Source organism: Sapajus apella, unplaced genomic scaffold (assembly GCF_009761245.1).
Source record: "Sapajus apella isolate SASKATOON/1434 unplaced genomic scaffold, GSC_monkey_1.0 scaffold39, whole genome shotgun sequence".
Lineage (NCBI taxonomy): Eukaryota > Metazoa > Chordata > Mammalia > Primates > Cebidae > Sapajus > Sapajus apella.
The window spans coordinates 10000043-10025156 of record NW_022436979.1 but is presented as its reverse complement, the minus strand read 5'-3'; the positions used below and the strand labels follow the sequence as shown (position 1 = coordinate 10025156).

Below are 25114 nucleotides of genomic sequence, written 5' to 3'. Positions count from 1 at the left end.
GCGCCCGCCTTCCGAAACACACCCACGGCGCGCACGGGACCGCGCGGAAAGGGAGCGACCGAGCCACAGGCCCGCCCCTCTGTCGTGGCCTAACGCCGCCACCAATCAGCGACGAGCGAGGGAGGGGCGGGGTTTGTCGTGGAAGACCCGCCTCCTCCTGTTCTCAGCTGCTCCTCCGACCCTTCGGTTCAGAGAATTGGGAGCCGGTCGTTCGCTGTCCTTTTTCGGTTCTTTGGTCAGAGGTCTGGGACTGCGACTTTTTGATTACTTATGTACCATTTATTTTCAGTTAAAACCAGCAGCAAGTTAAGGTGGTTTGGAATCTGTCCTGACGGGTGGCGTTTGGAAGTAGTGCTTTACAAAACGGCTGTTTCCTCTCCCTTCTTTGTCAAACCTGGGCAAAGTTAGGACTTGAGCTTTTTTGGAGGATCTGGTGAGGAGTGGGGAGGGGGGAACTGGCCTCCCAGGTCCCTAAAGATGCCCAGGTCACGGGCATCAGAATTTCCACCTCCAACGTCCAAATCCTATTAATGCTTTGCTTTCTAAAAATGTTTTAGAAGATAGTGGTTGAGGCTACTGGTAGTCCTAAGTATTTGCATTTTAACGTGATGATTTCTGATAACTAAAAGGATAACCTTCATGAGTTCTTAAGGTGAAAGGAGATAGTGGCTGTGGAATTGCTCTACAGCGTAATGTATAAGAATTTCGTTAGGTCATTAATAAATAATGCAATTATTTTATCACATTTTCAATACCCTAAAGGATTCAAACCGAGCCAATCCCTGCCTCTGATCATACTATCTGCCAAAACCTTTGTTCCTTTCACAGTTTAGGATTCTTATAAAAATGGAATCAGAGGATCCGCTGAAATTAATATTTCAAAAAATTTCAGTCCATAAACCAAAACAGGAACATCTGTCCTAGAATGTGATTAGGAACAAACCAGAAAATTGTGAAGATCTGACCTTGATAATGGCTTATGTTGTCTCTTGTTGAGCTTTTGCTTCTTTGCATTATTTATTACCATTCTATTAATTTTTTGTACAGCCATACAGGTAGGATTGTTACTAAGTGCCTACCGTGTGCCAGGAATAGTTCTAATGGGGGGAGCAATTGATATGCTTTGTTAGCACTTGAGTAGTTAGCGATTAGTTGGGGAAGAGATGCCTAACTTTATTTCTGAAGGATAGAAAGAAACCTAGAATATATGTAAAGTTTTGATCTTATTTGCAAATAACTGTTCTTCAATAACACCAAGCTAAGAAGAGATAGAACAATAAATCACTTTATGAAGAAATCTTTAAATAAAGCTGCGTGCACATGGACAGATAATGCTGTTTAAAAGGGGGATAAACTTAAAGATATAATAAAAGCATTTTTTTTTTTTTTGAGATGGAGTTTCTTGTTGCCCAGGCTGGAGTGCAATGGCGTGATCTCTGCTCACTGAAATCTCCGCTTCCCTGGTTCAAACAGTTCTCCTGCCTCAGCCTCCAAAGTAGCTGAGATTACAGGCACCCACCACCATGCCCAGCTAATTTTTTGTACTTTTAATAGAGAAGGAGTTTCACCATGTTGGCCAGGCTGGCCTTGAACTCCTGACCTCAGGTGATCCACCCGTTGTTGTTGGGAAATATGTTGTTGCTGGGAAATATGTTGTTGCTGGGAATATCCAAACAGTCCAGGAAGCACCAAGCCCCCCCAAGGAAGTTCCTGCAATGGAGCATGTTATAGATCTAACACATTAAGGACTCAAATGGTTTTCAGAAAGTGACTATGAATTATATTGTCCACCATAGAGAGTGGGGATCAATTCTTCTTCATTTTTCTATCTCTTTCAGTGCCCAGGACACTGAACCTTGCACATAGTAGATGGTCAAGAAAATTCTTACTGAATTGAGATATCTTGAAATCACAGATCATGATATTTTTGAAAGAATTCTTATGGAAAGCATACATGTCACACACAAGTAACAAACTAACTGTGTAAATGGGAAAAATGGTAATGTGTAAAGCTAAATTGTATATGTAGGCCAAGGATAACTTGTAAAAGGCTTGGGTGCCAGGCTAATAAGTTTGATCATAATTCACAAGACAATAATGAGCTTTTGAGGATTTTAGATCAGCTAAGTGTCATGACCATGTAGGCTCTCAGTAAATAAGTAATTTCTTTGACAGGGATGAGACTGCCAGTTGCTAGACCAGGCCAGAGATTGTTGCATAGGTTTTTGTTACCGTTGTTTTGAGGATACTTGCTTGGTTAATTCAAAGATTTATAGTCACTTAAGATTGGTAAGTAGACTATTCCAATGCAATAATTCCAGGAATGCTGTGTTTGTGAATCTCCTTACAGAAGAAAAAATTCAGAAGGAAAACCAGTTTTTCCCTAATATGTACCCAAATTCCAGACTCCCAGAAGGAAAGCTGGGACATTGTGTGCAGGTGTTTGGCATAAACCACTTTCTGGACAGTTAGTCACAGTGAGCCACTCTTATCACTTAGGGAAAGTTTCTACTCAGTGCAGGAAACTGCTTACCAGCCACATTCCCAGACACCAGACAAAGGCCAGCCTTGCAAACAGGTCTTTCTAAGGCTAGATATCTCAGGCCTGTTGCAGTAACTTAAAAACGTTGCTTTTAGATCATTTTATTTCTGTTGAAAGCTTTTTTAAGAATGATTCCTATGGCACATAAGGAAATTTAAGAATATATTTTAATTTTTATTACCATGTATTGCCTTCATTTATATTCCTTTTTTAAATATTAAGTTTGCCTACTCAGCTCAGATCCCTTTAAACAGAACTATTTTATTCACTCAGTACACCATAGAGAACTTATAAAAAGCCCACTGTCAGCCACAGGCCTCTATATTTCTCCAAGCAGCTTCTCTTCCATACTTTTGCCCTCCCATGACTGTCACTCCTGCATCTTGGCTTTTCACTCTAGTTCTTCATTCCCATTTCATATCCTCCTTTCACAGACTTGCTGTTTGAACCTAACTGTTGAACCACTGTTTCTGGCCCACCTGTAGGCACTTGATCCTGAGCTTGCTTGAGAAATTAGCTCATGTATTCATAGCTGTCTGCTCCATATGCACTTGTCAGAATCATTTATTGAGCATCCTTAAGAGCAGAGCCAGATATGATACCAGAGATCATTGGTTTCTGAGAATCTATACCTCACCCTCCCAAGGAAAATAGACAAGAAGCCCTTCTGCATTCTCTAGGCAACAAAGGCCATCCAAAATTTATTGGAATTCTTTGAATGGTTTTAGCAGTTAATATCAAGCTTCTCTGCTTATATTATCTGGACAACTATCTTTTTCAGGAAAGTGAGAGAGTTTGCTTGGCTCCTATTGAAGCCTGTGACATCCTCGTAATTAAAAAACATATTCAATTTTTCTGTCTCTTGGCCTTTTCTGACTTACCCAACAAACTCACTGCTGAAACTATATCTCTAATATGCTATCGTGAACATCGGTCCTCAGACATCCCAGGTTCTAATTTGTATCACTGCATTTTCATTTTAAAGAAACTAGTCCCAGCTGAGGTTAATGGACCTATGAAATCACTACCAATATAAACGTTGGCTTTAGGGAAATACCGCCATGTGAAGTCAGGCTAATCCCCATTTATTGATACACTGGAATAAGTAAAGCTCTAGAATAAATAAGATCCAGAAGTTAAGGTCCTATGTGGTGAGTTAATTATCTTGAGTTTGTTTGTTTGATTGGATTATAGGAACATTTCTGGATTTCCATTTGCAAACAAAACAACTATATCTGAAAAGGAAACAAAAAGGGAAAATTATTGTGGGGACAGTGTAGAAAAGAGTTAACGTAACAAACCTGAGCTTCTTTTCTTAAAAAAGACCTGCTTGCAAGGTTGGGCCCTTGGCTGGTATTGGGGAACTTGGCTGATAAACAGTTTTCTGCACTGATATAAAACTTTCCCTAAATGATAAGAATGGCCTAAGCTGTTTGAGGAACAATGTGTTTTATGCTAAACACCTGCCTTCCCTCTGGGAGTCTGGAATTTTGGTATATGTTAGGCAGAGGGTGCTTACATTGCCACCCTTCAATGAAAACCTTGAGAACTGAGTAATGAGCTCTCCTGGTTGATAACGTCACATATATTGTCGCAAGTCTATTACTGGAGCAACTGAGCACATCCTATGTGACTCCCTTAGGACTCTTGGAAGTGTGTGCCTGGTTTCTTCCAAACCTCTCCTCATTCACCTTTTCCCCTTTGCTGATTTCGTTGTATATTCTTTAACTGTAATAAGCCTAACTATGAATATGATTATGTATATTTAATCCTGTGAGCCCTTCTGGTGGGATGGTCTTGAGAACCCTAAACACAAGGACTATCTCCCATTTCATGCATTTTCATATTCAGAATGTCTTAAGGATATCTGCAGAGCCTAGGGAAACTTAGCCCCCTTCTTTTCTGTAAGGGGAAGGGTATTATTATTATTTTTTAATTCTGTTAGTCATCTCAGTCTTTTGTTCTGGATGTTATACTTCTCACACATTTTGACCTGCCGTACCTCAGTTTTATTCTGCCTGACACTCAGAATCTTTGTCGTCTGCCCTCCAGTTCCCAATTACCATCTGAGGCTCTACTTGTCATGTTCACTCACATGGACCCAATTCCCTAGGTTCTTGACCTCGACTTATTTAATAGCTGCTCAGTCTTGATTTTCAGTGTTCTGCTTGCACACATATACCCAGGACTGCATGGGGGAATGCTTTCACCGCTTGTTCTTAACCATTGAGGCACTCAGTGTCTTCATCAGCTCATCTGACCTGCACATAAAAGGAATAAATCAGGCAAAATCCATTACTAAAGATATATTCTTTGTGTGGATTTATTGTCACTTACATGATTCTTATTTATATACATAGAGCTGAAAAGAATTTGAAATCAGCATATTACAGAGAAGGTCAGATGAGCCATATACATGGTTTTATTACTGAGAATACCTACAGAGTTAAAAATTCATGTGCAACTCTATTATTCCACTTGGTAACTTTAAAAAAATATAAGGAAATGTCCAAATTTTTCATAGTTTAGTTGGAAAAGTCTATTCTGGAAAAAAAAGTCTTAAAAGAATTCATTCATTTTAGCTTCTGGCTGCTAGAGAATATGTTCTTTTTTCTTTTCTTTTCTTTTTTTTTTTTTTTTTTCATATTACACTCTGTGAATCCTTATATTGGAAGAAAGTAAAAAGTACCATTCAAGTGATGTGGATATACTACTGAAACTGAAATTCCTGAAGCAAAAATTCTGCTTCAGTGATTTAAACATGTGTCAGATTGTGGGAATATCATAAGGTGTACAATATTCTAGGAGTGGGTTGGAAAGAAAAAAACTCATGGTCTAGCATGGGATCTGGTCATAGATGCCAAGAATATGATCTTGTGCACACTGATTTTATCATATAGACAGGCAAGATTCAGTGCCCAAAAGTGGTGCAAGGCCAGTTGTAATTCTGGCTGTCATCAGCATCTGAGGTCTAAGTTATGCGTGAACCCTGCAGATATCTTTCTGCATTTATGTCGTTCATTTGTGTGAGACATGCTTCATTGTAAGTTATCATATTTAGAACATGGTTAGTTTTGTGATGATTTTCCTGGAAGAGATTCCAAATGATTTTGGACATGATTATCCTTAGAAAAAAAACAGTAAGTCAATCATTTCTTCCTCATTTTCTCAAACAAGGATAAAGGAGAAGTAAGCTTTAGTTGGTCCCCCAATTACATTTCTACATTTTCAATGTTCATTGAGCCACTGGATATAAATGCGAATACATACATGACACTTGTATTTCTCTGTTTAAAACCCTAGAGTTTACATATAGTCCTTCTACTAAGCCTAGAATCAATATTTTTAAGGAAAGAATCATTTTTTCTATGTTACATAATATAAAAGTTATTTAAAGGTTTAGAGAGAGAGTTCTTAGAATAAAACACATAGATGATGGAGATCTAGAAATGTATCTTGACCATTTTCATTAAGTCTTACAGAATTAATTCTTAGTAAACCTTTTCTCCAAAGTTGCATTTTCTAAGTACATAATATTGACACATTACATGCTCGAATTGGGCTTAATTTTCTGATCATAAGAGAAGAACCCAATGTTGAGAAACTTACAATAGAGACAATATCCAGGCATTAGGCAAGTGAAGGCTAATGTGTGTCCATGCAGGGTGTACTGTATTAGTAGGTATTCAAGGCACGATTCCCAGGGCACTAAGTTGAATAATCTGGCTGAATTTAGAAGTAGAGACAATTCAGACTCTCAATTCAATATAAGGTGGGGATGACAGGAATGGGAAAGAAAAGTTGCACTTTATGAGCACACATGGCTACTCACTGAGGAGAGTTGAGGAGCAAAGCTGCCATATAGCTGGGCTCCCAGATCCCAGTGAAGGATTGTTAATTAATTATGCTGAATGCCAGAGTATGAGGGCATTGATATATTGATATCTGCCTTGTCATAGTCAGGATAGACTAAACAGCTAGAAAATTGAAGCTTTAGTGAGAGGGAGAAGTCAGGAAGTCATGGATCGTAACCATCAGAATCTAGGAAACAGGCCCTGGGTGAGAAGATATCAAGGTGGGAGGGCTGACATTAAATATCTATTTTTATTTGCATTTTTAAGACTAAGTCTCCATGATTAGATGAGGTGAGTGAATTAAAATCTCAAAAATTTTTAAAATGGGGATATTTATAAATCTAAAAAATACTCATACAAATAAAAAAATGAGTTGCTTTTAATCCTCCCAATTATTCTGTGAACTTTATCAAATTTTAAAAATGTATTTTTGATCTATGTTTGTGTAAATTTTTAGTTACTCTGTAATTCAATGAATAAAATCTAAATGCAAATGATAATTAATTTTTTTTAATTCGGATAATTTCTTATTACTGAACCACTCCAGCTATTCATTTTTATAACACAGAGCAGCCTGTAGTATAGCCCTTGGCCCACTGATTAAATGCATAGTTTTTCTGCTTGCATTATATAAATGATCTATCGTAATATCTGAAATAGGGTGGGCACTCAACAAATGATACCTGTTTAGTATCATCATTGCTGAAAGTCAAAAAATATCTAAACAAATTTTTTGAAAGTAGACTTGTATCTGTTACCAATTATCAATGTCATGGTTGCATTTATTTCTCAAGCACCTTATATAATAACTAATCACATTTAGATAGAACGGAGAACTGAAATAAATAATACAGTCATGCATCAGTTAACAACAAAGATATGTTATGACAACTGCATTATCAGGCAATTCCATCATTGTGTAAACATGATAGAGGGTTCTTACAGAAATCTAGATGTATAGCCTAACACATATCTAGCCTATATGGTATGGCCTATTGCTCCTAGGTTACAAACCTGTACAGCATGTAACTGTAACTCAGTATTGTAGGCAACTGTAACACAATGGTATTTGTGTGTAAATATATGTAAACATAGAAAAGATACAGTAAAAATAGAGTTTTATATATGTAATCTTATATGTTACATATATATGCAGTCTGTCCTTGACTGAAACATCATTTGTGGCATGTGGCTAATTAAAAATTAATGTCCTAGGTAAATAAACAAACAGTATATGAGGCAGAAAATACATTAGAAATACACCTCAATATGGAATGTAAAGGTTTTAGAGATTGCCTGTAGATATAAACATATTATTTTAATCATTTCCTATTTCCTGAAGTTTAAAAAAATGACAGGTTTGGGGGCTTTGGGAAGAGGGTATAAATAGGGAAAACTTACCAAGAAACATGCCCTCAGGAAGAAAACTGTATGCCTAAAGCTACATTGCTATCTGCAGACAAGAAGGCAAGGTCTCCAGTGTCTGAGAAGACATCCCTTCAATGTTGTAATGTGACAGAAGAGATTGTGAGAACTACCCTAGTCCCATTTGTGCAGTCACCACTTCTGCGATATCTGAGTGAAAGCAACAGCACAACCGTCAACGCTGCAGCTGTGACTGTCATCTGGGTGTCCAGCTCTGCAGTTATTCCTTTTTTTAAAAATTAATTTATTTTTTAAATGTGTTATACTTTAAGTTCTGGAGTACATGTGCAGATCGTGCAGGAATGTTACATATGTATACATGTGCCATGGTGGTGGTTTGCTGCATCCATCCCCCCATTATCCACATAGATATTTCTCCTAATGCTATCCCTCCCCAGTGCCCCTACTCCCTGCTATTCCTCCCCTAGCCCCCCACCCCTAGGCCCCAGTGTGTGACGTTCCCCTCCCTGTGCCCATGTGTTCTCATTGTTTAACACTCACTTACAAGTGAGAATACGAGGTGTTTGGTTTTCTGTTCTTGTGTGAATTTGCTGAGAATGGTGGTTTCCAGTTTCACCCATGTCCCTGCAAAGGACATGAACTCACCCTTTTTTATGTTGTGGTTGTTCCTTATAAGATCCAGCTATAGCTCAAAGTAGCCCAATATTCAAAGTTGAGGTCACACTGAAACTGTAAAATAGATCTTTGATGTAGTTGAAGTAAATAGTATATGACAAAATCCTACAGAATAAAAGAGAAAATGACTCCCTAAACTGTCCTTCTTCATTACTTCATGTGGCTTTAACGCTACCTTTAAGGAGAAGTTATCTCTTTGAATGAGCAAGACTTATTAGTCAACAACATTTTTATGATAGCAACCATTTATTTACACACCTAGTGTATGTCAAGCATCATGCTAGCCATTTCGTTTCATTCACTAGTTACACAATAAAGTACAAAACAAATCTAGACCCAAAGGTCATGGCTCACAGCCTAGCAGAGGAGATAAACTTCAAGCAAGTAACAAATAAAGGGTTCAAAATTATAATGAGGGCTCTAAAGGAAAAGAAGAGTTTACTAAGATAAATTATAACAGAGATTGAGTGTGTAGGGTGCCTATAGGGAATTTAGTTAAGATGCTTTCAGCTACACGGAAAAGCAACTCTGAACCAAAGTGGCGTTCTCAATAAAGAAGTTTCTTCTCTCTCATAGTAGCTAGTGGAGAGCTAGAGCAGGTTTTGCTGTTGGTGGTTTCAGTGGCTAACCCATATTATCAAGTCCCTGGGTTCTTGTTTTTGCTCTGCTCTTCACAGTATCAATTTCCTTTTAAGCCTGAGTCTTTTTATGGTTATAAGAAGTCTCAAAAAAAATTAGATGTTTATTTTTCTCTCACTTAAAGTGTTGCAACTAGGATTTCTTGTCTTCTTGTTCACGTCCAGCCGGAGAGGAAAAGAGGAGTATGCTAGGACTGAGTCCTTCCCTTCAGGCCAATTGGTGTACCATGGCAGAGGGTTGTGCACCAAGACCCATGATTCCAAGTTTTTAGTGGGGCACAGAGCCACCTGGCACAAAGATTACCTTTCCCAGCTTTCCTAATAACCAGATGTGGCCTTGTAACTGTTTTGGCAATAGATGTAAGTGGAAGTGACTTCTGGGCCATATTCTTTCAAGGAAGGGGTGTGCCCTTCCCTGCCTCTTCTTGCTTCCTGCTGCTGCAATGTGAATATGATCCGAAGATCTACAGCCACATGTGAAGATAACAAGGCAATGTGAACCCTGAGTGCTTGATAGCTGTAACACCATCCCCGCCCCTGGCTAGCTCCTTCCTCACTTCTTTCAAATGAGGGGGAGTCATGAATTTCTATTTCATTCAAACCACTACATAGGACAGTTTTCTGCCATGTGAAGCTCCAAGCTAATATACTTTCCTTAAGTCATTTCCTTAAGACAAGCCTCGGCACAATGGATCACACCTGTAATCTCAGTGCTTTCAGAGGCTGAAGCAGGAGGATTGCTTAAGCCCGTGAGTTTGAGGGTGCAGTGATGTATGATGGCACCACTGTACTCCAACCTGAGCAACAGAATGAGACCCTGTCTCTAAAAAATAAAAATAAGCTGTTGGCAGACAGAGGAATGCCACAGCTGACTGACTTCTTCCCGTCAGTATCCTTCCCTGGACTGAGATTGTAGTTAGCAAGTTCCCCAAGTGACAGAGGTTGTGTGAGGGATGGCTGGGCAAAATCCAGGTGCAACTGAGAAAAAAGTAGGGAAGGGTTGCTGTGTAATTGGCCTACGGTGTGTGAGCACAACAGAGATTATTTGTTAACCAGGCAAAGAGAGAAGGGCTGAACAAGATAGACTGGAAATATGTGTTTTGTCCCTGAGCAAGCTTAGGGGTGGATATATTCAAAGAACTGAAAGAAAGTCAGTAGGATCAATGAATGGGGAAAATTTAACAAGATGTAGCCAGACGATGTAGGGCCTTAATTTATCACCAAGGTAACTGTATATCTGTGTTGGCCCAGAACTGTCCTAGTTTAACCATATTTTTCTGGAAAAATTGTAATAGCACTTCCTTTGACTTCAAAAAATGTCCTGGATTAGTTAATAAATTCTAGTATTATACCCTAAAGATAGCCCATGTTAAGGAGTTTGAACTTTATTCTAAATACAGTGTAGTAGTAGTCTTTTTCCTTATTTTGTATTAGTGTGGACAGCAGGGTATCTCATCGTCTCAAACTTTATTTATCATCTAGCTACTCTCTGATTTCTTTCCCTAGGCCAACCTCTAGAAAGTTCTTTCTGAATTGGCTCCAAAGGTTATCCAGCCTCAAAAGAACAGATAAAAGCCTATTTCTGCCTTTTCTGAGTCACATGATATTCTCTACGAGATTGCTTCTCTCTGCCTGAATTTCTTATCCGCAATCCAGTTAGGCTATAAGCAGTCTTGCTATGTTGTTATAAACTATACTCTGTGTATTAAATATCCTTGTGATCACACCTTTTTATTCAAATCTTTTCTAACTTATTTTGACTGATGTTTTAGCCATCCAGTCTGCTGAATATTAATCTGCCGGCTGCTTTGTGACCTTGAGCAAGTTTCTGAACCTTTCCTGGGCCTCTTTTTTTTTTTTGATGGAGTCTCTCTCTATCACCAGGCTGGAGTGCAGTGGCGTAATCTCAGCTCACTGCAACCTCTGACTCACTGGTTCAAGACGTTCTCCTTCCTCAGCCTCCCATGTAGCTGGGATTACAGGCATGTACCACCACGCCCAGGTAATATTTGTATTTTTAGTAGAGACGGGGTTTCACCACATTGACCAGGATGGTCTCGATCTTCTGACCTCATGATCCACTCACTGTGGCCTTCCAAAGTGCTGGGATTACAGGCTGAGCCACTGCGCCTGGCTAGGCCTCTTTTCTTATTGGCAAAATTGAGCTACCATGGACTGAGTGGCTTAAACAACGGAAATTAATTTTGTCACAGTTCTAGAATTCCAAGATCAAGATGCCCTCAAGACTGATTTCTAGTGAGGTCTCTCTTCCTGGCTTGTGGAAGTCTGCCTTGTAACTGAATCTTCAGAGAGCCTTTTCTCCTTGTGCACTTAGGGAGAGACAGCGCTCTTAGGTCTTTTCCTTGTCTTAGGAGGACACCAGTCATCCTGGATTAAGACTCACTCTTGTGACTCACCTAACCTTTACTGCATTTTTATAGGCCACACTCCAGACACAATCACACTGAGAGATAGAGCTTCAACATAGGAATTTGGGGGCATGGGAACACAGTTCAGTAGATAACGGGGTATTATGAGTAATAAATGAGAAACTGCATGGAAAGAATTTTTAAAGTTTTATAATCTTGTATATAAGATATTCTATGGAGAATTAAAATAACATTTAACTACAAAGTGCAGCTACTATTTAAAACCTAAAGGTGATGAATAAGATGAATATAGTTTATAATAAAATAGCAAAATTGCATATATGTTAACTGTCTCTGAGAAAGAAAAAAACTTGCAATATGAGTTGGTTGCTTTATTATGCCAGAGTATAGGGGCTATTGCTTCATACAAAATGACTTGGGAAGAAAACAATATGTTTGACACAAGGAATAATAAGCATATTTGAAGGGATAATCTAATACAGGCAATAATCTGTGATTATTGTCATTATCTGTTAATTCAGAAAAGAAAAATAGCTTAATTTTTAGTGCCTTCACCACAGCTGACACAGGTATGATCTGTTCAGTCTAGCTATTTTATCATAAACTACATTCATCTTACACATCATCTCTAGGTTGTAAGTAGTAACTGCACATGAGCAACAACCCATGGACACCAACGTGTAGAACCAGGTGACACTCTACAATAGTTTATCATAACTCGTGATTTTCTCGAAAACCAAGAATCTCACAGAAAAGAACTCAAATCTTGCCCATAATTGTGGCTTATAGACAGTCAGAAGGAGGACACAGAAGTTGTTGATGACAGTTACAGCCAGAGAGAACAAGGATCCTGACGGGGCAGAAAATGTCACTTTAAGTGACGAAGTAGTGAGCCCAAGACACTATCACCAGCCAGGCGCGGTGGCTCACGCCTGTAATCCCAGCACTTTGAGAGGCCGAAGCGGGTGGATCACGAGGTCAAGAGATCGAGACCTTCCTGACCAACATGGTGAAACCCCAGCTTTACTAAAAAAAAAAAAATACAAAAATTAGCTGGGCGTGGTAGCTCATGCCTGTAGTCCCAGCTACTAGGGAGGCTGAGGCAGGAGAATTGCTTGAACCCGGGAGGTAGAGGTTGCAGTGAGCCGAGATTGCACCACTGCACTCCAGCATGGCGACAGAGTGAGACTCCATCTAAAAAAAAAAAAGAAGCCACTATTACCACTTCCCACCCTGGTCTGACACAGGAGAAAGCTATGCATATTGAAAGCCTTTTAAAAATTACCGAAACCAAACAAACTACCACCACCACCACCACCAAAACATCTTGACTGGTGTGAACCCCAAATATCTAAGATGGTCTCTGTTACTTTAGAAAGTTTACTTTGCCGGCCAGGTGCAGTGGCTCATGCTTGTAATCCCAGTACTTTGGGAGGCCGAGGCAGGGAGATCATGAAGTCAGGATTTGAGGACCAGCCTGGCCAACACAGTGAAATCCCATCTCTACTAAAAATACAAAAAAAAAAAAAAAAAAAAAATGCTGCGTGGTGGCAGGTGCCTGTAGTCCCAAATACTCAGGAGGCTGAGGCAGGAGAATCGCTTGAACCCAGGAGGCAGAGGTTGCAGTGAGCCAAGATCATGCCACTGCACTCCAGCCTAGATGACAGAGCTACACTCTGTCTAAAAAAAAAAAGAAGGTTTACTTTGCCACGGTTGACGATGCATACCCATGAGGATGCATGCAACATGTGCCTGCCCAAGGTGGTTGGGGCACAGCTTGGTTTGATACATTTTAGGGAGACATGGGACATCAATCAATATGTATAAGAAGTAATTGGTTAGGTCCAGAAAGGAGGGAACAACTCACTGGAATCAGGGAGGGGCTTGCGGTTCACAAGTAGGTGAGGGACAAATGGTTGACTACTTTTGAGTTTCTGATAAGCCTTTCCAAAGGAGGCAATCAGATATGCATCTATCTCAGTGAATAGAGGGGTAACTGAATAGAATGGGAGGCAGGTTTGCTCTGAGCAGTTCCCAGCTTGGCTTTTCCCTTTAGCTTAGCAATTTTGGTGTTCCAGGATTTTCTTTTCACACTAACAATTCAAATAATTCTGTTCTGAGAAAAGGACGCAGACTCTCTGGGGAAATAACGCTTTCCTAGGTTTTCCAATATTCCTATAAGAAGCCCCATTTTCCTAAGGCAAGGAGATGAGTCTGATACGCAGATCGGGAATCTTTGCTTTGACTTCACCTGAAGCATTTTACTCTTCACACACTAGAAGTAGATCTATTTCTGTTTGTCTAATAGATTGCTCTGATTTGAAAAGATAACACTTCCCTGTCTTCTTGTAAGCCAGATGGTTACAGCTAGACTAGGTCCCTAAGTTAAGTCCCAAGGTATCAGGAGGACTAGAGCCCTATCTTCTAGGTATTTACATAGCAAAAGACGGGAATCCCAAATTTAGACATCTCCTATATTTGGGATTCCTGTCTTTTGCTATGTAAAAACAGGATCTGAGTTTATCTAGAAAGACACATTTACATTCCCAAGGGTTAGGGTGAGAGCCCAGCCCCAGCATTCTTTCCATTCCATTTCTTTTACTTTCTCTCTCTCTCTCTCTCTCTATTTTTATTTTTTGAGACAAGGTCTCACTCTGTCACCCAAGCAGGAATTTGGTGGCACAATCTTGGCCTCCGCCTCCTGTGCTCAAGCAATCCTCCCACCTCAGCCTCCCAAATATCTGGGACTACAGACATGTCCTACCACACTCGGCTTATTTTTTAATTTTTTTGTAGAGATGAGGTCTCACTATATTGCCCAGGCTGGTCTTGAAACTCCTGGGCTCAAGTGATCCTCCCACCTCAGCCACCCAAAGTGCTGGGATTATGGGCCTGAGCCACCATGCCCAGCCTCCATCCCGTTTCTAAGGAACAAATATTTTGGTTTTGTTCTTTTCTTTCCTCTTAGGAAATGAGTAGGCAGGCCACCTTTCTTAAGTATATAAAAGAAGAAAACTGTTGTTCTCTTTTTCTTACCTGTGGAGTGTCGGGTCACTCATAAAGGCGATGTTTCCAGCTGCTTTCATCCCTTTGTTCCAGGGTACATTCTAGGGAAATGGTCCAATAATTTCATTATTTACTGTAAACTAATAACAAAGTTGTCTTGCATTTAGAATACCCATGTGCACATTCAAGATTAGTTAACCAAAATAAATATTAAGAACCCAACATACCCCTACTCTGCCTTGCCAAGAATGGCTCTTAAAGAAAAAGTGTTTTCCTACTTAATGGTGATAGTAGTGAAAATAGATGACTAGATCTTGAGGCAGATGGGGCCAGAGCCATAGGGGAAAGGTGCAGGCATAGAGAGAGATGTTCAAAAGGTACAGGGCAAGAAGGCATTCATGCCATTCTATGGGTGATCTAAGCCACAGGATGAGAGAAACATTAACGAGAGTGTCCCAGACTGGTTCTATCGTATATGGGCTAACAGAGCTTTAAGAGAGAGAACTGCTGACAGTGTTTAAATTACTTTGGGATATCTAGAAGGATGTAAGAAATGGGATGTAAGGAGGCCTTTTACTATGCAGATAAGGGCTATTGTTAGGAATTAGCACTGAAGATATTAAATTTACCAGTAATCCATACAGATGAAATCTGGGGGACCTCTTTGCTGGTTTCTTCTAGCTGAAAAACTATTCACATTTTTATACTAAGGGTATGAAGAAAGAAAAAGAGGTAGGATGGTAAAGAAAAATCTCAGTTGGAAAGGGTCAGAAGAGGAAGCTGAATGAATGCAGTAAATGCTAGAATCACTGGTCTTTACACCTATATCTTGACAAATAAATGTACTAAATTGATATTCTGTATAGAGCTCAACAGCTTTGTGGCACAATGAAAATGAGTAGACACAATCAAAGCATATACATTCTTCAGTATAAACCTATAGACTATCTGTATGGAATTTTATTTACAATCTAGAGAAATACTCCCAGGTAAGAGGTAGTAGAGATAGATGCTTACTTTGTCATTTGTTGTATACTATTATTAATCTTGTAAAGATTTGGCTTCTTCATATGTTTACCATTTTGCGAGTCATTTTGCTGCCTACACTCATAATGCATTCTCAGATGTTGACTAAGCCCTGCTATTTTAAGTAGAGCTATTTAGTAGAAACCTCAAAAGAAGAATTATCTGTGAGGGACTGTCATTACTGCCTAAGTAAATGTAAAATATTTAATGATTGCAAATGATTGAAGGTAACTTTTTAGATAATGCAGTATAAGAATCTAAATGGCCATTTTTATTTCTAGTCTACATTCTTTTGTTCACTCGCTGTGTTACGAGAATTAAACATGAAAATATGTTTTTATGTGATTTGGAAACAACTCTCTCTCTCTCTCTCTCTCTCTCTATATATATATATATATATGCTAATATAATTATTATTCCTAAGTGCAATAATATTAGACTGGCAAAACAAAAAATAACAATGTTTCTATTGAGCCAACAATGTGAAAGAGCAGGGGTCTGTTGTGTAGGCCAGGAAACACTGGTGTGATGTTTCCATTCAGTTTTTCCTTATATCCGATTTAGGGTCATTATGATTCTTGGTAACAAAGAAGAGAAACTATTAAAAGAAAGTTGAACAAAAGCAGGCAAAATCTCTATTACTATTGGAAGGATTCAAATAGAGCCTTGTACTGGAAACTCTAGTAGATACTCTATTCAAAAACTTGCTTTGGAAGAAACCAAAAGGACTGATGCCAGTCCACCTAGTTCTGAAATTCAAATGCTAAAAAATTAACCGTAGAAGCAAAGAAAATAGAAAACCCTGAACTGCAGCTCACTGGGCTTGCTGACCGTGGATGGTGCCAGACACATCCAATGAAAAGATTCCTCACTGTCTCTGATTTATCTTGGAGTGAGTTATTTGAGGACCTGGTGGAATTATTAAAGTACTGTCAGTCAGTTTTAAATCTAACATGCAATGAAGAAGTCTCTTAAGCAGGAACCTATCTGGTAAGCTTAAATAATCAATTATAGTTTTGTTGAAAACCTTTTTAATATCTGACTTTGCTAAAAAAGGGGTTGGTTGATTCATTACTGAAGATATTAATGCACATTTCAATAAATTATTCATAAGAAACATTCTAAATCAGGCATATACAATATTTGGTTCCTAAACTGTTCTAAAATTTATTTCAGGGGTTAGTATATGTTATGCAGTGGAAAATAGGGTATATTAATGATGTTAATAACACTCACCCATGAGTGAAGGAAAATTTTGGAATGTTAATTGTGATGAACCTTAGTCATTCATGTCTATCATTTATGGAAGATTTTTTCTCAATGATTTCTCCATGTGGTGATAGTTTCCCACGTTGTTCATTGTGCCTCCCCAAAGCAGAACTGAAAAAACTGCATCTCCCAGCACAACTTGCTGTTAAGAGTAGACATGTGACTTAGAGTTCTCCAATCAGATACAGCTTAATGAGCCTTTGAGTTGATCAACTCCCCGACAAAATAGTGCAGGGACATCCATATTTGCAGACATGAGTGTTTCTGAGTTTAAGGGTAAGTGAAGTGCTTCTGGAATCACAGCAGAAGCAGTGTAGTTTTGGGTTGTCATTGGTGGCAGCATCTCATTCTAGATTATGATAGAGGCAGCATAAATCTGAAGTCAGATGAATTAGCCACTCCCCCAACAGGCCATTTCTATTATGTAGTCTTGGGAGATGTTCCTAGGTCAACCTAGGTTTGCCCCACCTGTGCTTTCAGTGATTGGACGACTTCCTAATTATCTCTTAATAAATCTCTTTCTACTTAAACTAACAGGCGTGGATTCTAATCTCTATAACCAGGATCATTCACTGGCAAAGTAGACCCAGTATGATAGATCAGGAATCTTAGTGAAAAATAATTGTTAAACCAGAGCTTTATTTATTTATTTATTTATTTATTTATTTTTAATTTTAGGTTAGTGCAAACCTACTCTAAAAATAACTCCTAATTTTTCTGGAGCTATATTAAATTTCTACTCTCTTTTATTCCACAGTCATTTACAAATGCTGACTTTGTATAATACCTATTTAAAAATGATTTTTGTGGCCTTAGACTTAACAGTACAAGTCTTTTTTCTGGAATATCAAGCCATTATTGACTTCTGAGACTATGCTAGTGCATCATAAGAACTGTGAACCATGTTCTCTTAACGTTCATTAATTCAGTTTACAATATTTAAGCTCAGCTTAGCTACAAAGTGTCAGCAACACATTTGCAATTATTTATTTTCAAACACTATTGAGTATAAAAAACTAGAATATGTAACATAATCATTTGTGGCCATGGTTTTCAATTCATACTGATTCCATATTTCTTTGGGAATGATTTCTACAATGAAGCCAAAATATTATTTCACAGAATGTTAAGCATGGGTCTTTTCTCAGTACTTTACACAGTTGTGTTCAAGCGTCCCAAATCAGTATTGAATTCAGGTGCCCTAAATTTTCTGCGACTGGACATCCAAAATTTCGTTGTACTATCCCTTTGGTGTTATTCTTTGGTGCTTTCTTTCTCTCGCTAGCCAATCACCAATTTCACACCTAAATGTGTCTTGTATTTATCCACTTTTCTCAGTTTCTACTCCCATTGCCCTCATTCCAGCCATCAGCATCTCACTGGGATTGCTGTAATAGCTTCCTAACCAGCCATCCAATTCTATTCTGCCCTTTCTATTAGAAATACCAAGTAAAGTGATCCTCCCTTGCTTTTATGAAAGCCTTTCCATAGCCTCCCATTTTAACTTAGTGTAAAATCCCTGTATTTACTGTGGTTTTGCAGTTTGGGTTCCTCAAGAAATCTTTGAGAGGTTGATTAGGGCAGTGAAAGGCAAAGAGGACAGCTGAAGACCATCAGCAGGCAGCACCACCCACAGCTGGGAGAATAAGTGCTTAAGTTCTGTGGGGAAATCTGGGTGGTGCATCACAGGATCACACGTGGCCCAAAACAGTGGGCCCTGCCGACGTCTCAAGCACCATCCCATGCCTTACTTCCCTCACTCACTCTGCAGGCATACTGGCCTTCCGTATGTCAGTTCCTAGGAAACTCAAATCCTTTACTGCCACAGGATCCTTGAACTGTCTGTCCTGTGCCTGGAATGTTCCTCCCCAGCTATTTGGCTGGCACTCTGTCTCTGAGTCTTCAGGTCTCTGCTTAAATACTACTTCCTCCGAAAATATCTCCTTGCTTCCTTAATTGTGGGTCAGCACTGTTATTTATTTCCAACACTGCATTTACTTCTTACATTGCTATCATCAGTCTTTGTTTATCTTTCAAATCATTATTATGTGACTTCTACACAAAGATATAAGGTCCATGAGAAAAGGGAAACCTGTTTTGCCAACACTTGTCCTTCTGATGTCTAATATAGTGCTGGCACATAGAATGCGCTTCATAAGTCTATATTGAATGAAGTAATATAAATCATCACCATGCTTTTGCATTATAGAAGCTTCATGATCGTTCAGTTCAGACTGATCAAATTGATTACGTATTGGTCAAACTGTGGCAATTACCTAATTAATAATTAACTTGTATAATAATGTATCAAAACAAGCTTAATGTAGTTATTAAGAGGAAAGTAATTATTACAGCAACTGTCTTCCTGGAAAAGCACGACATTGTTACCATTAATATGATAATAATAAGTAAATCAGAAACAGCCACCAATGTGTTGTTCAGGGACAAGATTGAAAAAAGAAACAAAAAAATGGATCACAAAGAAAGCCTAAGTGTGTGGTTATTGGAAAGGGTATCTGGTTGAAGTAAATTTAAATGATAATTACCTTAGAAGGTCACCTCACACAATTATACAAGGCCCATAACATAAATTTCATTAGCAACCTTTGCCAGAAGGTTATTGATGACACAAATCAACGCTCCGTTAAGACTAAATGTGTCTTGGCCAAGCTGGAAGTTAATTGATAAAGTAGATTATCATAAGATAAAACTGAGCAAGGAGAAAGCCTCAAGACTTTAAAATTTCCAGAAGGGAATGTTGTGCAATATGTATTCCAATTAAACTACCATTGAACAAAGCTGTCCCTTGCTGACTAAGATCTGATTTTATGGCAATTTCTTGCTGTATCTACACATCGTATATAAAAGAGAAAAGTGAGTTAGCAATATGTATGATTCATAAATGACCAATATAGGTCATTTTTACTGGTCATTGTAGTTCCAGGAATTCAAAGGCTATCTTTGTCTTCTCATTTTTTTTTACAAATAATATTTGGGTTTTTTGTTTTTCATGGAGAGAAGTGTGGATAAAAATTTGGATATAATTTCCTTTCAGTATTTGAGCCTTTTGAGTTCCTTTTAGGATGTAGTAATGTAAATTCCGTAAAGACAAAAACTGTGTTGCTTATCACTGTATTCTCAGTTAAGCATTGAAAGCCTTTAAGGCATATTTTTTGACTGAATAGTGAATGTCACAGATATTTGAGAATGTAATTAAACCAGAATTCTTCTGTAACAGTAGAGAATAATTTCATTAAAGAATATTATTTACTTTCTTTATCTTTAGTGCTGCTAATTGATAGAAACTCAAGTGCAAGGAATTTTTTTCTTTTTATATATACTATAATTGTTTATTAAACTTTGCTAGGAATTAATGCCTATTCTTCTATTACATGTATTGAAAAAAAAATACTGCAAAGTTTTTAACCACTCTTATTTTATAAGATTCAGGCATAACCATTTTAATAAGTATTATTAGTTTATTGAGTATAAGACATAAAACTTTAGTTTCATTCCTTCATTCTTCTGCTTGTAGAATACACTTAAAATGTCAAAATGATGTCGAACATAATTCCTCTCCTACTCTGCCAATCCTTTGAGCGCCCCTAAATGTTCTTACCATTTAACATGGACTCTTTTCAGAGAAATGCATCTTCTGAGCTGATGCTTTTTCCTAGGCATGGAGACTCAGTTGGTGTCTCTCTCCACTACTTTGTTGACTTCCTCTCTTTCCTGATCCCCAACATCAAGTGACTTTGTGCCAGACTCCCATTGACTTCAATAGGAATAACACTATGTTTGAGAGGCTGAAAAGGAAACCCAGAGTCAGCGGACAAGATGTAGGGTTAATTGAAGGGATTTACACACAGGGTGGTCTAGTGTGGGTAGGCTGGGGAAGAGAGCTGCAGCCACTTGTAAAAAGCATGCAATTGATGTAGCATTTTTACTCCTCACCCTCCCTTTAGCAGCCTCCTCCTGGCAACCTTCATTCAACACAAAACAAAAGGCCTCCATCTCCACTACAGCCCCTGTTCCACAGAATGGGCCAGGGATTCAAATGTTCCTTATAGATAAGACATGAGGGTCCTTACTTCAGACCATAGGGTCATTCTCAAGGTATGCTTGTTATTGCTGTCAGGTGTGTCTATCACATAGTGACTAATCTGATTGATAAGCCTTTGGAGAAAAATCTGGGCATGCCCACCTCAGCTTCCCTATTTCATAGTTTCCCTTGTAGGAGCTAGCTTCTTATCAGGAGAGGACATTCTCTGCTGTTTCTGTGGGAACAAGCATTTCTGTGCCTTATGGAGCAATCTGCTTCAGTCCAGCATTGCCTGCGACTGGGAGACACATTTTCCAATTCTTTTTTTCTTTTTTGGAGTTGGAGTTTGACTCTTATCACCCAGGCTGGAGTGCAGTAGGGTGATCTCAGCTCACTCCAACCTCCACCTCATGGGTTCAAGCGATTCTCCTGCTTCAGCCTCCTGAGTAGCTGGGATTTCAGGTACCTGCCACCACACCTGGCTATCTTTTTGTATTTTTAGTAGAGACAGTGTTTTACCGTGTTGGCCAGTCTGGTCTTGAAGTCTTGACCTCAGGTGATCTGCCTGCCTTAGCCTTCCAAAGTGCTGGGATTACAGGCATAAACCACCATGCCTGGCCTTCCCAATTTTTATATAGTAAATGTAAGAGTCAGCTGGATGGTATTCTTTACCCTAGCATCTATTAGTGGTAATGGTGAAACTTTGATTATCATCTTCTTATTTGCCTTTTTTCTGTGGGAGTATTGAGGTGTTATTTATTTGGCTCCCTCAGAACGTCACCGTTTTGTTACATTGGCTAGGATCACTGAGAAATATGTTATAAAGAACAAAACCCCATGTGGAGTGATTAAAGCCTGGACTTCAGGCTTAGACTTTCATGTGAGCAGGGCATGTTGACCTGGCGCTGGGGCTACTTAATCTGTAGTCACAGTAGACGTAATGCCTAAGGCCCATGACACTTTCGGGGGCCCACAAAAATTTTTTCATTTCTTTAGACTCTGAAGAAAAGAAATACATATAATCCAGCTTGGATGTGTTATTTATACAAATGCTGTTGTAAAATGTAACTTTTCATATTTTTTAATAGCACCTCAGAAATTTTCATGAAAGGACCTTTGAAAGGCAAAAGTGCACAGACCCACGAAAGTTATAATTGCATCCCTGCTTGATCTGGGCAGGCTTTTATTTGTCTGGTCAGCCATTTACCATGATGCAGTTGGCTTTTCACTGCTCTGACCTCAGTAAAGTAGTTCATGTGGATGTTGGTCTGATGGACGCATGCACCTTATAGTCACTCTGTTCTGTCCACGGGTGAGTAGCCGCTGCTAATGAAGGCTGAATTACAAGCGTGAAGCTCCTAGCAAACAACATATGTACAGCGTTGCTCTGAAGCAGAGCCACAGGACATCAGCAAGGGTACAGTCTCAGGGCAAAGGTTGCTACAGATTTCCCTTAGGGCACACTTGGCAAACATTTCCAGAGCCAAGGACTCAATAGGTGCTAGTGTGACATGAGATGGAATGAGGATTCTTTACAGGGGAAGTTCTTTCTGCATACAGATCTTTTAGATGTCAGGACACTGAATGTATCTGCTGCTTTTACAGGATGGGGTAGCTGACAGCTTTGTTCCTACCAAACGCTAATACAATTCCACATTTGAATTTGGGATGCCCCAAATTCTACGCTGAGGTGCAAGAGGCACTGTGGAACAATAACCTTGAATTCATGTGGCTGATCTGTGGGATCAAATATAAAAATATTGGAAGAACCAATAGATAAACTGCAAAGTGACATATGGGAATGAAGAGTAGAGCCAAGCTGCTGGTCAAACTTGCACCACCCTGATTGAGGGAACATCCTTGAAACGATTGCAGAATTCAAAGCGGTAAAAAGATAGTAGCTGGAGAAATCAACATAGGCTCTCCAGGCCTCTCAAGGAGGAGCCATTAACATTCCTCAATGCAGCTTCAGTTCGGGATTTTGTTGAGGGCCATTTTCTAGGTGAAACAAAGGTGGAGAACTTGGTGAACACTTTCTCTCAATTCTAGTTTCTTAAACCTAAGCAGTTCCAGAAAAAAAGACAGAGAAGGAACTTCTGAAGCACAGGACTGAAAATGATTGGTTACCAGATAGGAGGCCGTAATACCTTCTAGAGCGCACACATAAAGCTTTAGCATCACAAATACGAGGCTCAAAAGGGAAATAGAAATTATGATGTTTTACTGGTTTGAAAGTAAAATATTTGGACGGGCACGGGGCTCATGCCTGTAATCCCGACACGGAGAGGATTGCTTGAATCCGGGAGTCCAAGAACAGCCTGGGCAACATAGGGAGGGCTCATCTTTACCAAAAATACAAAAATTAGCCAGGCGTGGTCGTGCATGCTGTATGTAGTTCTAGCTATTCAGGAGACTGAATTGGGAGGATTGCTTTAGCCCAGGAGGTCTAGGCTACAGTGACCTGTGTTCCTGCCACTGCCACTCCAGCCTGGGTGACACAGCAAGACCTTAACTCAAAAGAAGAAAGAAAATAAAAGGAAAGAGAGAAGAAGAAGGGAGAGGGAGGGAGGAAGAGAGGAGGGAGGGAGAGAAGGACAGAGAGAGAAAATAAGAGAAAGAAGAGAAAAAAGAGAAAGAAGGAAGGAAGGAAGGGAGAAAGAAGAAGGGAGGGAGAGAGAAAAGAGAGAAGGAAGGAAGGAGGGAAGGAAGGAAAGGAAGGAATGGAGGGAGGGAGGGAAGGGAAGGAAGGAAGGAAAGGAAGGAAGGAAGGAAGGAAGGAAGGAAGGATCTTAAACAAGACTTGTGACTGGAACTGTCAACATTGCATTCAAATCTCTGCAAAAAGACTTAAATTGGCCAGGCGTGGTGGCTCATACTTGTAATCCCAGCACTTTGGGAGGCTGAGGTGGGCAGATTACCTGAGGTCAGCAGTTGGAGACCAACCTGGCCGACATGGTGAAACCCCTTCTCTAAAAAAAAAAAAGACTTCAGTCACAAACTCTCTCCCTCTGAAAGGCAGAAAGGATGTATAGGTAGGCTTCCTTTTCCAGATATGGTAAATGTATAGTACCCAAATTAAGCTCTCGCTGAGAAATTTCTTCTCTTCAAGCTCACAATTGTAGACACTGTACAATTTGGCATCTTTTGACAGACAATTTGGTGAAGATAAAACCCAGATATATGTATATATATTTTCCACCCTCCTACACTTGATACTACTGAGTTTCTTCTGCCTTGGCTTTTGGCAATACTAATACAGAGTGGTAGGAATGTAACTTTTCCTGGGATAATTGCCATCAGCAGAGGATTGGCTTGTTTTCTGCATTTGTTGGTTATGGAGCCAGGGCTGCCGATAATCTTGTATGTCCCATATCTCCTTGGACACTTTGATAAATGAGGAGCACAAGAGACCTGGCATTGAACTAATGCAGCTTTTCATGTCCTAATGGTAATAATATGTTTCAAATGAGAACAAGGCTGGGAAGGTTGCAGGAATTCCAACTCTTTCAATTTCTGGAGAATCCCTCCAACTGAACCTGAGCAGAATAAGAAATTAGGAAAATCATATTTGGATCTTAATTTAGCTTAAGATTTATTTGACTCTGGTAGCTCACAAGATCAGGTGAATTTGGTTTTGGACTCTACTCTTTTATATCTTAATACACTAAGGGATTTATCCCTTCTAAGAAATTCTGAAACTTAACAATATATTGAAAAAAGTACAAAACAAGTATATATCTTAGCAAATTATTATAAAGTGATCATTTGAGTTTAATAAATAAAGCATGGCCCCCTCCTTGTCATGCCTCCTGCCCCTCAAAGATAACCACTAACCCAGTAAACACTTGAATGGTTTTTAGCACCAAAATATGTATCCCTAAACACAATGGTTCACTTTTACCTTTATATGAACTTTATAAATGAAATTATATAGTGTTATTTTTAGGTATGGGGAAATCATTTTCTCAACATGATGTCTGTAAAAGTCACATCTGTGTAGCTCTAGTTTATTTTCACCATCAACTAAGTGCCTGGTCCTGGTTCACTGACAGTTTGGCTAAGCGCAAACCAGATGGTGTCTATTGGGCTGCTTGGGCTGTTCAGCCTTAGTGCCAACGGTGCAGAACAGAAAATGAATGTGGTTGTCTCACTTAAAAAGGGTTCCTGGAGATTTAAACTTAAGCCACATGGGTTAATTTTGGGGGGGGATCGGCATGTTCATAGATCATGAGGAATCCTATAGTTTGGGCTTTTGTCCCCTCCAAACCTCATGTTGAAATTGACCC

General features: G+C 39.2%; 1 protein-coding gene across 2 annotated transcripts in view; it reads left to right on the top strand.

The window, feature by feature from the left end:
* The first annotated feature begins 131 nt into the window (after positions 1–131).
* Positions 132–25114, top strand: part of ASB5 (ankyrin repeat and SOCS box containing 5) — a 114750-nt gene continuing 89767 nt past the window's right edge. The window contains exons 1-2 of one of the 2 annotated variants that reach the window (XM_032298702.1): positions 132–242; positions 21917–22140. The gene's annotated coding sequence lies outside the window, so the exon portion shown is untranslated. The remainder of the gene's footprint in view (positions 243–21916; positions 22141–25114) is intronic. The other variant, XM_032298701.1, reaches the window with a different exon arrangement.